Genomic DNA, 15,585 nt, shown 5'->3' on the forward strand with positions numbered 1-15,585 from the left:
CCTGGGTGCTGGCATGTTTGGCCACCCCTTGGTGAGAAGGGGTGGCCATGTGTATGGACACGCAGGGGGTGGTCAGCAGCCTGCACCCAGTATGACCGCCTTGCCTTGTCACCAGAATGGCAGTGGTGGGGTAATGGAAGGCTGCCTTCCTACCATGACATGACATGGGGACAGGCCTCGAACCAGCAGCTGGGCCCTGTAATCGGTGAAAAACACCATCTGCAAGCCAAAGAGCCGGAAGACCGGGGTCACCCTCGTTTCATCTCACTGTAGCAATTAATCAGAGAGAGCGAGAGAAACATTCGGGAAGCCTATGGCGTGCCGCGTGGGAGCCAGGCTGATGCGGAGGCGTCTGGGGGCAATTTCAGGAGCTTCTGGGGAAATGAACAATGAACAGGTGGGAAGCGGGAAGACGTCTGGGTTCTATCGGGACACCCTTCGTGGGCTGAAGTTCAATTCTAGATGAGACTGCCAAACAGTGGAACTAGGGGGAACTTCCACATCCACACGACACCTCCAGGGCAGCTGGAGGGCCACAGGTAGGCCTGTCCCGGGGAATTCACCTGGCCTGATGGGAGAGCCGTTCCGTCTCACCATTTGTGATTGCCCGCTCTTAGGGCGCTGGGATTTTGGCTGCTCTTTTGGTGGAAAGCCTGAGACACGGGTGCAGACAGAACCCTGTGAGCGGATGGGTACCCGAGAATGGGCAGCTGGAAGGCTGACGGTGGGAACAGCCTCCAGGCGCTTGAGCCAGCGACGTCTACAGGTGGTTCTAACTCTTCAAGGTGTGAACAGGGCAGCTGATACCTTGGTGCCCATCCACACTCCTGCTGGAGACCTAGGGCAGATACCTCTGCTGCCCAAGCCCCTGATCCCCAACAGGGGAAGTAACGAGGGCTCCCTCACTGGGCTGGGGAGCGAGGAGCCCACAGAGGAGCTGCTGAGGGCCGGGGGCAGGGGGGGCCCTCGGCGCTGGCTCGTGTGTGTCTCTCTCTCTCTCTCTCTCCCCACCAGGTGCCTGTCACCAGCGTGGGTGGCCAGCAGGGTAGGAGACCCTTCTCGCTGTCCAGTGCTCCACCATCCCAGCCAAAATGGAGAGACCTTTCTGTGGGTTCTCACATACGTGGACACCCACGTTCAAAGGGCCAAGTTCAGGGAAGGAAAAGGGGTAGACTGCCAGTGGCCCTTGAGGAGCCCGGAAGTGACTGCACACTGTGAGCCTGTAGGAAGCTCCTGCTGACTGACAGACGACCCAGACACCCTTGCAGGGAAGCGAGGTACCTCCTGCAAGTTCAAGTGCTGCCCAGGGATAGTCAGCGGTTATTGAAACAACCGCGAACGGTGTCGGGGCAGCAGACTCACGGGGGCATCACTTGTAGGATATATAAACGTCTAATCTCATGTTACACACTGGAAGCTGATACCATGTTGTAGGTGAACTGCAACGCAAGAATTCTTGAAAACTGTGAACAAGGTTATATGGTGTTGGGGGGAGAGAGCAGACCAGCCACTCCCCAAACTTCGGAGACAGCTCGCCCCGTTGAAACGCTGAACTGGCTGTTTCCACAGGACCGTTGAGTGCCTTGTTACAGGCAACGGGATCATTGTGAAATCCTTTGTTTCGATAGATTAATTGTGACATAGAGGTTTCATTTAAGTCTTCTCACAGAGCTGGCTTCACAGGCGTGGTCCCCAGCCCTCTTTCCCATCTCCCAGAGGAAAGGAGACGCAGGGGGCGGGGCCCGGTGTGGGCGGGGCCAGTGTCTGCCACCCACCCGCAGGTCTGCGCTCATTTCTAATCGATCATCTAGTTGCATTTACGCCCACGGAGTAGGAAACGAACCACGGTTGTATAATTTTAAAGACTGATGGTTCTTTTGCCTTCATTTTCATAAGATGCTGCCGATTGGACAATAGGGTTTTTCTGAGTTCATGTTCAGGAAAGCACTCGGAAAACGCGTGTTTCCATGGAGACCCAGGACTGGCGCGTGGGATGTGCTTCCTCCCTCGGGGATGGCAGGGCAGGACCAGCCCTGGGAGCTTCGCCGCCTTCTGCAGCTGCGAAGGCGATGCGGGCGGCTGCGTGGAGCCAGGAGAATAGCTAGCGCCTGCAGGGGAAGGTGTAAGTTGGAAACGGGGCCTCGCCGATGTTCTCTACGTCCCGGTCGCGTCTCACGTGGCGGGTCTAAGAGTGCGCACCGCCGAACTGTTCACAGCAGAGAGACACAGGGCTTCCCTCCGACCAGGAGCCGCGCCCAGGACCTGTCCTGCAGGAGCGCCTGTTGGGGGCGCGCGCGGTTTGGAAAGAGAAGGGCAGGCGCTTGGAGGCCCCAGGACACCGGCGGGCAGTGCACGCGGGGCGTCAGCAAGTGTTCACTCCGCGCCGGCCACTGACCACTGTTTAGTGCGGGCGGGAGCACAGCCCTGCCCAGGCCTTGGACCCGGACTCGGGGCTCCAGGCTGAGGGAGGACACAGGTGTGTTTTAAGCCCTTAGTGACCGCCTTGGAATGTTGCCCCTCTGGGAAAGCGGCAGATAAATGGAGACCCACGGAAGGAGCAGGGGGTGCAGGAGGAGACACGGGACCCTTATCGGTGGCAGAGGGCTCCCGGCAGAGGGCTGGGCCACGTGAAAACCCTGGGGTGGGAGAGGCCCCCAATGGGCGTGGACCTGTGCGATGGAAGTGGCCCAATACCCCTGGCCAGGTCTCAGGGGAGGGGACACCGCAGGCCACAAACGATGCTGTCCCCCATTTCTGGGGGCAACTCAGTTCTGCTGGGTTGAGCAGGCAGGTCCCCGAAAGCTATGCCGCGGGCCCAGGGCCTGCATCTCCCCGAAGCCCAGCAGGGGAAACCCACCCTGCGTTGATGGTGTGAGGGGCTATGCCTTTGCCCAGTGGTTAGGCCGTGAGGGAGGAGCCCTTGAAGGTGGGGTGCACACTCTCCCTGAGGAGATCCCAGAGAGCACCCTCCCCTTGGGCCACGTGAGGACGCAGCTGGAAGGCATCCCCCGAGACTCAGGAGGAGGACCCTCACCTGACACTGATCCTGAAGACACCCTGACCTCGGACTCCCGGCCTCCTTGTGTTTGTTGTTGCCAAGGCCCCTGGGCTGTGGTTAGAGTGACCCAGACCGACTGATGGCCTGAAACGTTCGGAAGAGGCCGAGGTCGGAGTGCACGTCAGACGTTCAAGTCCAGGTAGGAAGCTTCCCCAGCGCTGTGAGCCCGGGGGTCTGCTCCCCTGGCAGCCTCAGGATGCAACCCTGCCAGGGCTGACGGCTCCTGCAAGCAGAGGACTCCCAGCTCAGCCCAGATGCAGGCAGCCCCTCAGATGTGTCTTGGAAGAAAGAACACAGGCGCTGGATTTCTGGGGGACAGGGACTCTTTCTCTGGGTGTCAGGTAACACCCCAGTTATTACTGCCCTTTGTTTTCCACGGATTGTGAGATGTGACTAGATTCACAGCACAGAGAAACACGGCCTGAGAGTGAGCACAAACCATTTTAAAGGAAAATGACGGGACTGCATGAAAATGGAGTCTGTTGGCAGCCTAGTTGTGGGCCCTTGAACTCGCTCTGTTCTGCATCAGCTGACTTTGTAGATAAAGCCATTTTCCAAGGACGGGGTGGCAAACTGCATTCCGGAGTTCCCAGGGTGGGGGTGGGGGGGTTCTGCCAAAGGCAAGTTCTTGGCAGAAACATCAGCAGTCAAACTGCATCGCGTTCCTGTTCTGCTCAGACCAACCGTCAGAATGTCGGTTAACGTGTCCGCGAGTGTCCGGGCGGCTGAGACGGTTAGGTTCCCTGCGCTGTGCTGGGGACGGGAAGGGCTCCGTGTAGAAACAGAGAGTCATGGGAAGCTGGCATGCCCCAGGGCGCCCGGCGGTCACGTCCAGACGGGCCTGTTGGTGCAGGGTGGGGCCTGGCTGTGAACAGCCAGAGCCAATCTGGGCAGGCGGAGAGTCTGGAGGCCTCGCAGTGTAGGTGGCCAAGCTCAGTCACCACCCTGCCTCTGTGCCTGGGGCCCACAGCTGCCCTGCCTGCCCTCGGTCCACCCAGAGGCCCAGTGCTGGGACCAGGCAGGTGGGGGCTCCGGGAGAGAGATCTCCAGGGTGAGTGACCCAGTGCCTGGGGTGTGTCCCCTCTTGTGGGCGGCTCTGGGCTGCCACTTCTCCCCCGAAACCCAGAGGGCAAATGCCACTTCCTGGAGGAACTGTGGAAATAGCTGGTTAATGTTTCACAGTGCCCGAGGGCACACGCTGTGAGTCAGAGGGGAGTGAGCCCCAGCAGGGCCTGACCTCCAGCAACCAGCCCCTGGCCCCATCTCCCAGGCACCTCCCTCCTGGGCCCTGCAGGGCGTCATGCGTGACCTTGTTGCTGGTCCATGCGTGCCACACGGCCCAGGACACTGACACGGCAATTAGAGAGGATGCAGCTGTGCAGGTGCCGTCACCACCTGCTGGAGTGTGCGATGGGAACACTGGCTCCTGTGACGGAGGTAGTGTGGAATCTTCGGGCATTGCTCATGACCAGAGCCAGTGACCGAGGGCAGAACAATGTTTATGTGATTCCGGGCACCTTAATCACCTCCAGAACAACTGGTAGATCCCTCACCTCCGGGTATGACACGCTCTGGTGATGCCTGGGGCAGATGAGTGTCTGCTCGGGCTGGCTGTCGGCATGCGGCCCGGGGCCCAAAGGGCTCCTATTCGAGTCGGGTTGGAAATAAACCCCCCGTGTCTGAGGAAGGAGACACAGAGACCCTTGAGTCCTGGACCTGTCGATCTGAAATGCCCAGATTCTGAGCATCAGCCCCACCGTAGCCCCACCCCCCGGCCCCCACCCCAGCCCTGTGCTCAGAGCTCATCTGCTGGGAGCCATGTTGTCACGCAGGCGTGCATGGCTTCCCGGGCACAAGAAGTGCCTGCTTCTCCAGAAAATAGGAAGATAAAGGATGTGAGCACGTGGCAGTTCTACTGAATAAGAAGGGTGGGTGACAGGTCCCCAGAGAGCGTGACGCTGCCGTGGCAGCCTCACACATGTGAACCAAGGTCCCAAAAGTCTGTCCCCTCCCCTCACCCCTCAGTTCATGGGGGCTGCGACAATGAAGCCAGAAAGGGGGGACCCGAGTCCCCGTGGCAGTTTTGGGGGGCAGCAAGGGGCCTGGCTGTGGCCTGGTGTCTGCTCTGCTGGCAGCTCCAAGACCGCACACAGACCCCGGAGTTCCAGTTCAAGTTCAGCCATGGACAGTCCAGGGGACTTGGGCAGGGCACTCAGTTTCCTCAAAACCTGGATTTCCTGATACACTGAGTCTCGGGTTTATTATGGAAAAGGGCTGGCGGCAGGTTCAAGGGTGCCCTGTCCTTCATCTCACTCTTGACCTGTGCTCAGAGGGCTGAAAGCTCGTCAGGTCCCTGGGCCAGTGACGTCACGCCTCCTGCTTTGGTGTGAGAACTGCCGCAGGTGAGGGCAGGTGATGGAGCATCACAGAAACGCACCACGGGGCTATGTCCCCTTCACAATGCTGTCACTGAAAAAGTGGCATTTAAGTGAACAAACGACAAAGGTCTAGAGCACATGACACAGAGTACGAACACCGTGTTCAGACTGTGGCTGAGCCTGGGCTGTCCCGGGCCCCTGTCAGGCCCCAGAGGATCGACGCCCTTTCAGACGGCGATGAGACATCACCATGAGGCCAGGGCCTCATCAAAATCAAGGGCATGCAGGGAGGCCTCTACCAGAAATGAAGACTGTGGCCTGAAAACCTGGACATCCCTGCAAAGTATATTCCCTACGTGGTGTGTACCTGGTACCCCGTGACCATGTCGAAACGACAAGAAAGTGTCTTCATCACTTCCATTCCCCCACCCACGGTCACATTTCTGATGCCACCCCAACCACAGACTCAAGTGACAGGCAGTGATATCCACAGACCGCATGGGACGGGCCATAGCAGGTGAAGACGTGGGGAAAACGGGTCGGGGTGGGGAGTCTGAACTCTAGTCCCTGCGGCCACAGGCGGCTGGTGGCCTCAGACGGGTCCCCTGGTGTCCCCGAGCCCCACTGGCTTTGCATCTGGGGGAAGGAAGGGTCTGGGCTGGGGGCTTGGGGTCTGGCTGCAGTGACAGTGACCACACTGGAGTGCCACAGGGGTGGGCGTGGCCCCAACACACGGACTCTGCAAGCCTGGGGCCTTTAAAAATCCAGCATTTCCGATCAGGTTTAGACAAAGCCCAGAGCAGAGCTCACCAGGTGCACACATGTATACACACATGTACACACAGAGATGATCACACAAAGCACACCGACACATGTGCATGCACACACACCAGGGAGCATGCACATGCACACACCATGTTCCTCTTCCGTGTCCTCTGGACACCAGGGGGCAGCTGCACGCACGCCGTCCAACCTGTGGCGTCCAGGAGATACGCCCTGGCCCAACCTGACACTTTTCTACCTGAAACTGTGTTTGCAGATGGGGCTGCCCCAGGGGGAGCAGGTGTGGCGACCCAGAGGGCAGAGCAGGGCCTTCGCTTGTCCACGGCTGGTCCCCAGCACGCCTAGCAGTGGCTGGTGCATAGTAGGTGCTCAGTGATCCACTAGGTGACGGGGAGAAGACACACTGAAGCCAGCCCCTGCCCCACACGCGTGCCTGCAGGCACTCACGCGGCACAGGCCTGCCTCCATGCCGGCCCCTGAGGGCAGCGTCTGCCCCAACAGGGCCCGGTGTGGACAGGGCGGGGGGTGGGGGCTACAGGGGTGGCACGGCCATGAGGACCAGCCAGCGAGGCCGCTGCACGCTGCGGTCCCTGCAGCCTCCGCAGCAGCCGGGAGCACTGGGGCTGCCTCGGGCAGAGTGTCCCCTGGAAACGGAAGCCTGTGTTCCTTCTGAACACAGGGCACCACAGAAAGGAAGTGGGGGCTCCCCCGCCGTTCGCGGGGCTGCTCCTGGGGAGGAAGTGGGCACAGAAGTGGCGAGCCGGGCCCTACACACAGACAGGCCCCCCTCCGCTTGGCACCGGGGCCTCTGTGGGGGACAAATAGAGCAGCGAGGGGAAGAAGACAGGGCCGGCGTGGAGGCCTGAGCATGGCTGTGCAAGGCACCCGAAGTGCAGGGCAGAGGCAGGCCCTCAGTGGGGCCTGCAGGGGCTCCCGTGTGGAGACGGGGACACTGCCCTTCAGAGGTCACAAAGGACCTTTGAGCAATAGGCAGGTGCCACACTGAGTGCAGGGTGACTGGTTGGGTATGGGCCGGGAGGGGGGGACAGCTCTCTTGGGGAGGGGGGTGCCGACAGGAACCATGGCCTTCCCGGGTGCTACTCTGGAGACCGCGCCCTGCTATGAGCTTCATCCCAACGGTGACGTAGAAACAGTGACACTGAGTCCATTCTCAGTGGGGGGGGGGAGGGGGGCAGACCCCGCCCCTCGCCCCTGCCCCGGGAGGGAGCGGCCAGGCCAGCTGGGAGGCTGGCTCTTCTGTCTCTTCCCTGAAGCCTATGGGCCCGGCTGGGGTGCGGGTCTCCCCTGCTTTGAGGAGTGAATGGATCCCACCTCTCTGCACCCCATCACACCTGCCCTCCCCGGTGACCCCCAAACATCTGCCAACGTCAGGAAACCCGCACCTCAGCAGTGGGTGGAAGATCCCGGGGGGTGACTGGACAGGTCAGTCTGAGACGAGGACACAAAGACGCCAGGACTTGGGCAGCAGGACAGCCCGGTTGCCATGGGGCCCACAGAGTGAGTCCAGGGGACACATCCAGACCCTCTGCCACCATGTCACGAACGCCAGTGCAGAGTCACAGACGGAGGACCCCGTGACATGAAGGTGTCACCTGAGCGCCACAAAGACGCCACCAGGGGTCTCTTCCACCTTCACATGGGAATCAGGTGGGTTTTGTGTAATGGCAGGATGCCCTGAACAGGGGTGGGTCCACCTCCACACGAACTTCAAGTTCCTGCAGCGCGCTTTGCCTCCGCGCGGCTAACCCCACGCAGGGGAGCGTCCCCTGCAGGCACGCGTCTGCTCGTGCGGCCGCCCTCTCGGCCTGGCGAGGCGTCTGTGGGAGGCCGGCCGAGGCATGTGCAGGCCTGGGTCAGGCATGTGCAGGCCATGTGCACCCCCCACCAGAGCCCTGTCTGGGTGCAGGTCTGAAGTGGGCGAGGCGGCATCAGCATCTGGTTTAAATCCTGCCCCTTCAGCAACAGTTCCGATGTGGAAAATAATGACTCTCGTGGCCATCACACCACAGCACGAGGTGGTGCGCTGAAGCCCACCTCCCCCACCTCTGAAACTCGACTCCTCCTGAGGATCAACACCCAGACCAGCCCAGGGGCCGGCAGGTGGCTGGGGGCGACCGGCCTTCCAGCCCAGCGTCGATTCTGCACAGCTGCAGAGCCTCCCTCCTGGCCCAGCACAGCCCCCACCCCACACGTCTGAGGCCCCACGGAGTTCTGTCGCACACGTCTCGGGGCGCTCAGGGGTGTTCTGCCTCGGGACACCTGTCTGCGGACGTCCAAGGTCCCTCATCACACTCCAAAGCCCTTTCAGGGTAAGGACCCACTCTGCTTTAACTCCGAGTCCTGGTCACGAATGACGCAGCGCCCCACACACGGGCAGCAGGCTTTGATTGCACATTCACTGTGTTTGGGAAGCTTGCTTAGTTCAGCCAAGATGTTGGGTTTCAACTAAGTGAGAAATCAGATGACGAATGTGGGCACCCGTAAATACTCCTTGTCAGACAGGCTGGCGGTAAGGCAGGGAGCGAAACGGTCCCCTCTGACAGTGGAGGAAGCGTCAAGAATAGGAGTGTGCATACACACAGACCGTCGGCGCAGAACTGTGGTCTGCAGGAGTCCCTCTTTCTCCCGTGGAGCCGGCGTGTCAGCACACACGGAGGATGCCCTGTGCACTGGAGCCTGCCGTGAGCAGGCGGAAAGCACATCGGGCCGCCTGTGCAGACCTGGGTGGCCGTCGGGCGCTCATCGCCCGCCCCTGCCTTCACTCGGAGCCCGGGGCCTCGGCGGGCACTTGGGAGCTCACGGAAACTCACATCCCTCGGCCTGACCCCCCAGACAGAGGTGAGGCAGAGATGGGGCCATGGAAGTGCACTTAATACAAATTCTGGATGGAACATATGCAGGAGACTGGCAGACGCCCAGGGGAGCGTTAGTGCCCCCGAGTCCCATAGCCCAGGGAGAGGACCCGGGGTCTGGGTCGGCCTGGCTGCCCTCCGGCCTCCTAGCGACTCCAACCCCTGCCAGGGGGGGATCTGGCCTTGGTGGGGGTGCGGTGTGCGGGCTGCCTCTCATTCCGGATCAGACTCTGGATGCAGCGGAGCAGGGGCTGGGAGGTCTCTGCGGGAGGGCCACCCACACTGGGCGCCCTTCGGCTCCTTCCTGCGGGCGGCACTGGCCAGAGGGGTGGGCAGCACGGGGCCTGGGGCCAGCGCTCTGGGGAGGGGCAGCCATGTCATCCGACCCCCAGAGTGAGGGCTAGCTCGTGCGAGGGGCAAGGTGTGAGCCGCGAGCAGGAGGCTCCTCGGGCACACACTGGTCTTGAAACTGGGTCAGTGGCTGTTCGGTGGGGGTGAGGGGGAGACACCGACTGGGAGAGGGGAGCTTCTCTGAGGCCACAGCTTTCTCACAGGAAATGAGGCTGTTCTTCTCCACATGCTGCTTCTCCTTGGGAGGTGCTGAAACCCTTCAAATGCAGAAGGGGTTGCCGGGGGCGACTGCTTTGTGCTGTGAAAAACACTGATCCTCAGCGTCCACTGGCTGAGGTGATGCTGGGTAGGTGGACGGCCCGCGGCTGGGGTTTCTGTATTTGCTACATGCACTTTTTCTCAAGAAATGAGTCATACCTTATTTATTCTTTTGCAACTGGATCTTTTCCATTCAGTGTTGTGACTTTGAACTTGACCCCTGTTGATACCTGAAGTTCTAGGTAATTTAATCTAATTTCTGAGATTACGCCATAATATAGGTAAGGTCCATCCAGAAAAAGTCCAGCCATTGTTAGTAATGACAAGAACGGTTTGTGAGACATCGATGTGACCTGGCAGCCAAGGAGAGGGGACTGGAATGAGCATGTGTGAACAATGATGCCTTCTCTGCATTAGTCAGTGGGGACAGTAGACATTGTTGAGTGAGTGTGTACTGTGTGGCTGTCACATCCAAAATAACTGAGTGAGCAGAGCAATGAGTGTGCATCACCTTTTGCTTGAAACTCAAACCTTCCTCTGCAGAAACTGTTCAGATGATTCAGAGGCCGAAGCTACGGTCACCTGGTGACTGGCAGCTTCATCGTGACAATGCACCTGCTTATGCATCACGTCTTGTGCAGAGTTTTTGGTGAAACATCAGATCACCCAGGTGACTCATCCCCCCTACAGCCCAGATTTGGTGCCTGTGACTTCTGGCTTCCCCCAAACTGAAATCACCTTTGAAAGGGAAGAGATTTTAGACAGTTGATGAGATTCAGGAAAATAGGACGGGGAAGCTGATGGTGACCGGGAGAACTGTGTGAGGTCCCAAGGTGCCTCCTTTGAGGGGGACTGAGGTGTCATTGTCCTGTTTACACTGTTTTCTGTATCTTCACTAAAGGCCTCTGTCCTTCACAGCACATGGCTGGACACCTCCTGGACAGACCTCACACACCTCTAACCCTACTCATGGGGTATTTGTCTGCTTCTCTCTCGTTTTTCCAAATCTCTACTCACTAAAATACGTGGGCATAGCTGAAGCGGTGTTGAGAAAGAAATTTATAGCACCAAGTGATTACATCAGAAAAAAAAAGTTCTCAAATGGATAATCTAAGTTCTGACTTGAGAAACTAAAAAAGAAGAGAGAAATCCAAGGACGGTAGAAGGGAGGAAATAAGCAAACAGAAACCAATGAAACTGGAACCGGGAAAACAACAGAGAAAAGTCAATGAAACAAAAAGCTAGTTCTCAGGAAAAAATCAATAGAACCAATCATTCTGCAGCAGAACGCACACAGGGGAGAGGGGACAGAAGTCACTGTGATGGTGAACGGGACAGAGGCGCTCAGGACAGAGCCCGAGGCTAGGAGGGACACAGGGACTCTGACCGTGGGGTCTCTGCACGGTGAGGGTGGGGTCCCCTTGCACCAGGGAACCCGGCTCAACAGTGACAGTGCACGAGCTACCGACATACTTGGGAGGAGTGAAAAGAGCCAGTCTACAACGGTTGCACGTTGTGTCATTTCACTGGTACAGAGTTCTCAAAGGGACAGAATTACGAGCACAGTCACCGTGTGCCAAGGCCACAGGGGGACCGAAAGGGGGAGGTGGCTGCGGCTTTCAAGGGCAGCACGACAAAACGGTCATATGCGAGTGGGGCGGCCACAAAGTTCTACATGTGTGTTAGACCACACAGAACCACACACACGACAACGTGTGTGTTTATGACATCTGCGACCTCAGGCAGGCTGCTGGGGGTGTCAGTGTCGACTCCTGGCTGCGATATTCTTCCACAGTCTCGCAGGGTGTTCCGAAGGGTGTACGAGTCTCTCCCTGTTATTTCTCACAACCGCATGTGAATCCACAATCATCTCAGAATAAAAAGACTTTGACGTGGCCCCCGTGACTGCCCCGCGCGAGTGCCTCGCACACACAGACCGCCTCCTCCCCGGAGGACACACTGGGCGGTGAGGCCGCAGCGTCAGAGAGACGCCCGCCTCCCACTCCCCCAGCTCATTCGTGGCGTCTGTCCCTCTCTACCCTCCTCCTCACAGCGCCGAGAGTCAGGGCCAGCGTGGTCCGCCGGGACGATGACAGAAACAGCCATCTCGGCGATGCTGTGACACTCAATCCCCAATAACGCGTGGGCAGTGCACCTCGCGTGCTTTCCTGGCCTGCTGGGCTTCTCTCCCAGACCAGCCTGTTCACTCACGTCACTTCCTACAGGGTGGCTTGTTTTATGTGATGAGTTTCAGAATTTCTCACACATTCCAGAGGCTCCACCAATGTCTGTCTGTCCCCACCCTCCGAGCGTCCATCTCGTTTTTGTAACAGAACCTCCCACCCAGCAGCAGCGGCGGCTGCAGAGTCCAGGGAGAAGCAACATCAGATCCGCACGTTTGGGCCGTTAACTGTGACCGAGTCAGAGGCCTTCCCGGCAGCTGCAGAGCACAGGTTAGCGTCTGGCTGCAGCGTGAGGATGGGGCTGCCTCCGGAGGCCGCCCCAGCTCAGCCGGGAGCTCGGCCCGGCTCCTGGCTGCACCTGCGGGCCCTGTCTCCCCAGCCAGCTGTCCCTTGCAGGGAGTCACTGGCGGGCCTCTCCTCCTGGCTCTGCGTCTGAGACCTGGCCAGCCGCTGGCGGCGTCTCGGCCCCCCCGGAACACAGGGCCCCTCGCTGCTTGCACCAGCTCTGGCGTCCCCACATTCACCTGCCGTCCACTTCCTGCTGTGGCTCTAACGGGCCCACAGAACTGCCTTACTGCCTCGTGGCCACTTATTAAAAATGGCACTGAGTGTCAATGGCAGAATCCTTTCTTTTCGCTTTTATTGACAATTAAGGAAGGCGAGTGGAGGATGCCTAACAGGCACGTGACGGCACTGGGGAGGCCGCATCTCTCACTCCGAGGAGGAAGCAGGTTTCTGGGAGTGGTGACTCATTCGAGGTGGAAGTGGAAGGGGAAGAGGAAGGCAGGCGAGTAAGGTCAACGGACGGTGTCCTGCCCCTCATGGCTGTGCGGGGCGGCCACCAGGGGCAGGTGACCAGCTCCTGGGACTGAGCCTCATGGGCCCAGGTGTCTCTGGGCTGGTTTCCTCAACAGTGGAAACCAGGGCCCGAGAGGAAAGTTTCATGAAAGGTGAGCGTCCCAGGCTGTCGGGACGGGAGTGAGGTGGCGTGCGGCTCTCAGAGCAGAGCCTGGCGTGGGCAGTGGGCAGTGGGCAGTGGGGAGGAGTGCGACCTGGACGCCCGGGTGGCGAGGAGGCCCAGACAGTTGCTGGCAGGCCATCACATTTTTAAAGAATCTAGAGAGAAAGTAAGAGCAAACACGCTAACTTTCAGGGAGCAGTTAAAAATGCAGGCAGAAATAGGACATTTACGAGAAAGGCTTTTCAGCTACCAAGCCGTGAGGCCAGGCGCCCCACACCACGGCGGTGGAGGCTCAGCTCAGCGTCCCACCGCAGGGCAAAAGCACTGCCCTTGCACGTCCTAATCTCTGGGCAGACAGGTGACACTTCAGAAAGATTTTCAAAGTGCACTGGAACAAAATAGCTTTTGTTTAACCCCAAGTTAAAAAAAAGCAGGCACTTCAGAACAGCTAAGCCCCTGGGGGTTCTTGCGAATCAACAGTTCACAACAAGATTTAAGGGTCGCTCGCTGCAGGTGTCGGTTTACCCGCTTGAAATAAAATGAATGATGGGCAGCCTCCCTTGGCCAGCAGGTAGAGACATAGCTGTTAGGTGGCCTCCTTGCGGGGGGAGGGGGGCGTTGGCTGGTCCTTCCGGAAAAGTTGCCTCTTCCCAACCGTCCCCCGCCACACCAGCTCTGTGTGCCAGGGCCCGCTCGCTCAAAGGAGGTTGCCAGAGAGCCTGTGATGTGGGCTGGGGACTGAGCCCAGACAGGGTGGCCCTGACCTTTGGGCCACTGGTCTGTAAAATGTCTCCCTGACCTTGTCAGGCTATAACCTTCTCCCCGAACCATAGGTCTTAACAGGCGCCTCCTTCCCCCATGCCGCCAAAGTCCGCTTCCCCTGAAACCCTTTGCAGCCTGTGAGGGTGTCACAGCCCCCCTGCCCCTCCCTCTGACGCATACACCCCCACACAAGCAGCTGTGCCAGTGACTTCCGCCGTGGGGAGAGGGGATCACATGGTGCTGATTCTCACTCACATCGTGGCAACTGCCGCACAGAGAACCAGGAACCAGAGCGCGCCCATTTCCTGCCAGAGTCCAACTGAGATCCCCAAAGAAACCGACCCTTTTAACAAGCCCCACTCCCTGCCCTGCCCTGCAGGGCAAGAAGGAGAGGCCCTCAGGGACACAAGGCGCTGCCCTGGCAGCCCACCAGACCTGGAGCCAGCTGGGCTGCGGCCATGTCTGCAGACCCACCACACCTTTGGGCTGTGCCCCCAGGCTCCAGGCCATGGGCCCCAGGAGGCTTCCTGCCCAGGAGGGGCTGAGCCAGTGCCAAGAGCAGGTGGGCGCAGGTGGGCACAGATGGGCACAGGTGGGCGCAGGTGCAGCGGCCAAGCCCAGACCGGCCCGGCTAGGGTGGAACCCAGGCCAGTCGCTTGTGGCCCCTCCTGGGAGCCAGACCAAAGGGAAGCTGAGCTCCCCCCAGGGTTTAGGGAAGGGGGTGGTCCCCTCCCCTCTAGGGGAAGAATTAGAAAGCACTTTAAGCTCCTCGGGACCGAGCCTTCTTGCCAGCTCATCACCAACATCCTCTCCGAACTTCCAGAGCGACCACTTTGGCTCTGGTCACCTCCCACCCTGCCCTGCCCTCTACAGCCACCCCAGGCCGAGCGGTCCTGGGCGACCCCGCCCGAGACCAGCCCGGAGACCCGCGGACTCTAGACCCGGGTCTACGCCCCCGCCAGGAGCGCAGGGAGGCCACAGGGCCGCCACCTGCCCCTACCTGTTCCCACCTGCCCCACCACCTGAGCACCGGGCACCAGGAACCCTCGCCCCGCTCCCGGAGCGCAGAGACAAAGCGCCGCCGCCCCCAGGAAAGTCACCCACCGCTTTGTGCTCGCCGCTGCCTCGCCGAGGGCCGCGCGGGGTCCAGGCCGCCTCCCTGCTGCCCGGGCCCCACGCGCGCGGGGTCCCCCGGGGCCTTCGGCGCCGCCTTCCGGGTCAGGGACTCGGGCTGCCGGGCTGGAGGCTCGTCCTCACTGGCGCGCAGCGGTGACTGACGCGCCGCTCCGGGCCGCGCGCACCCCACCCATCCCCGCCCCCTTCGGGCTTCCTGCTCCAGGTAAACACCGCGGAGCCCCACCCGCCTGCCCCCACCAGCGCAGTGGGAGCCGGGAGGACCCAGGGGACCACCTTGGGGTGGCCTCGCCACGTGCAGCCTGGGACACGGGGGACACCCCCGCCCCCTCCGCCGTTCAGCCCCGGAGCGCGGGCGGGAGGACGGCTGACTTGCCTCTGAAACCACCCAGCCCGGGTCTCCTGACCGACCACCTCACTGCCCAGCGACCCAAGACCTGGGCGCAGGTGGCTGGTCGGAATCCACCGCCCTTCGGGTTCAGTGGCAGGTCTTCAGTGCTCAGGCTTCGGGGGTGTGGTGGGGATTAGCTCTGCTGGGACCGGGACCCCTATGGGAGCTGGGCCTGAGAGCACAGGGCACCTCCCTCCGCGGGCAGGTGTAAAGCGCAGGGTGGGGGTGGGGGTGGGGGTGCAGACAGCGGGTGCCTTGAGCATGGCCCGCTCTGCGCTGCAGCCTGTGTCTTGTAGCTCCTAGTCCTCTAGGTGGGAGGGAAGCTCGCAGGTTGGACATGAGCCCCTCGGACTTGATGGAGTCAGAGACCTTTCCCTGGATGGATTCTCAGCCTCCTTCTGATGGTGTTAAAGTAGGAAGTGGAGGGCGAGACCCCCACTGAGACCCTGGCAG

General features: G+C 60.2%; 1 protein-coding gene across 1 annotated transcript in view; it reads right to left on the reverse strand.

The window, feature by feature from the left end:
• MBP (myelin basic protein) overlaps positions 1-14,884 on the reverse strand; it is a 62,289-nt gene extending 47,405 nt beyond the window's left edge. Inside the window, 1 exon segment of the mRNA XM_037036003.1 lies at positions 14,712-14,884. The gene's annotated coding sequence lies outside the window, so the exon portion shown is untranslated.
• Positions 14,885-15,585: the final 701 nt, after the last annotated feature.

This window comes from Sturnira hondurensis, unplaced genomic scaffold (assembly GCF_014824575.4).
Source record: "Sturnira hondurensis isolate 20B ecotype Veracruz unplaced genomic scaffold, ASM1482457v3 Scaffold0001872, whole genome shotgun sequence".
NCBI classification, from domain to species: Eukaryota; Metazoa; Chordata; class Mammalia; order Chiroptera; family Phyllostomidae; genus Sturnira; species Sturnira hondurensis.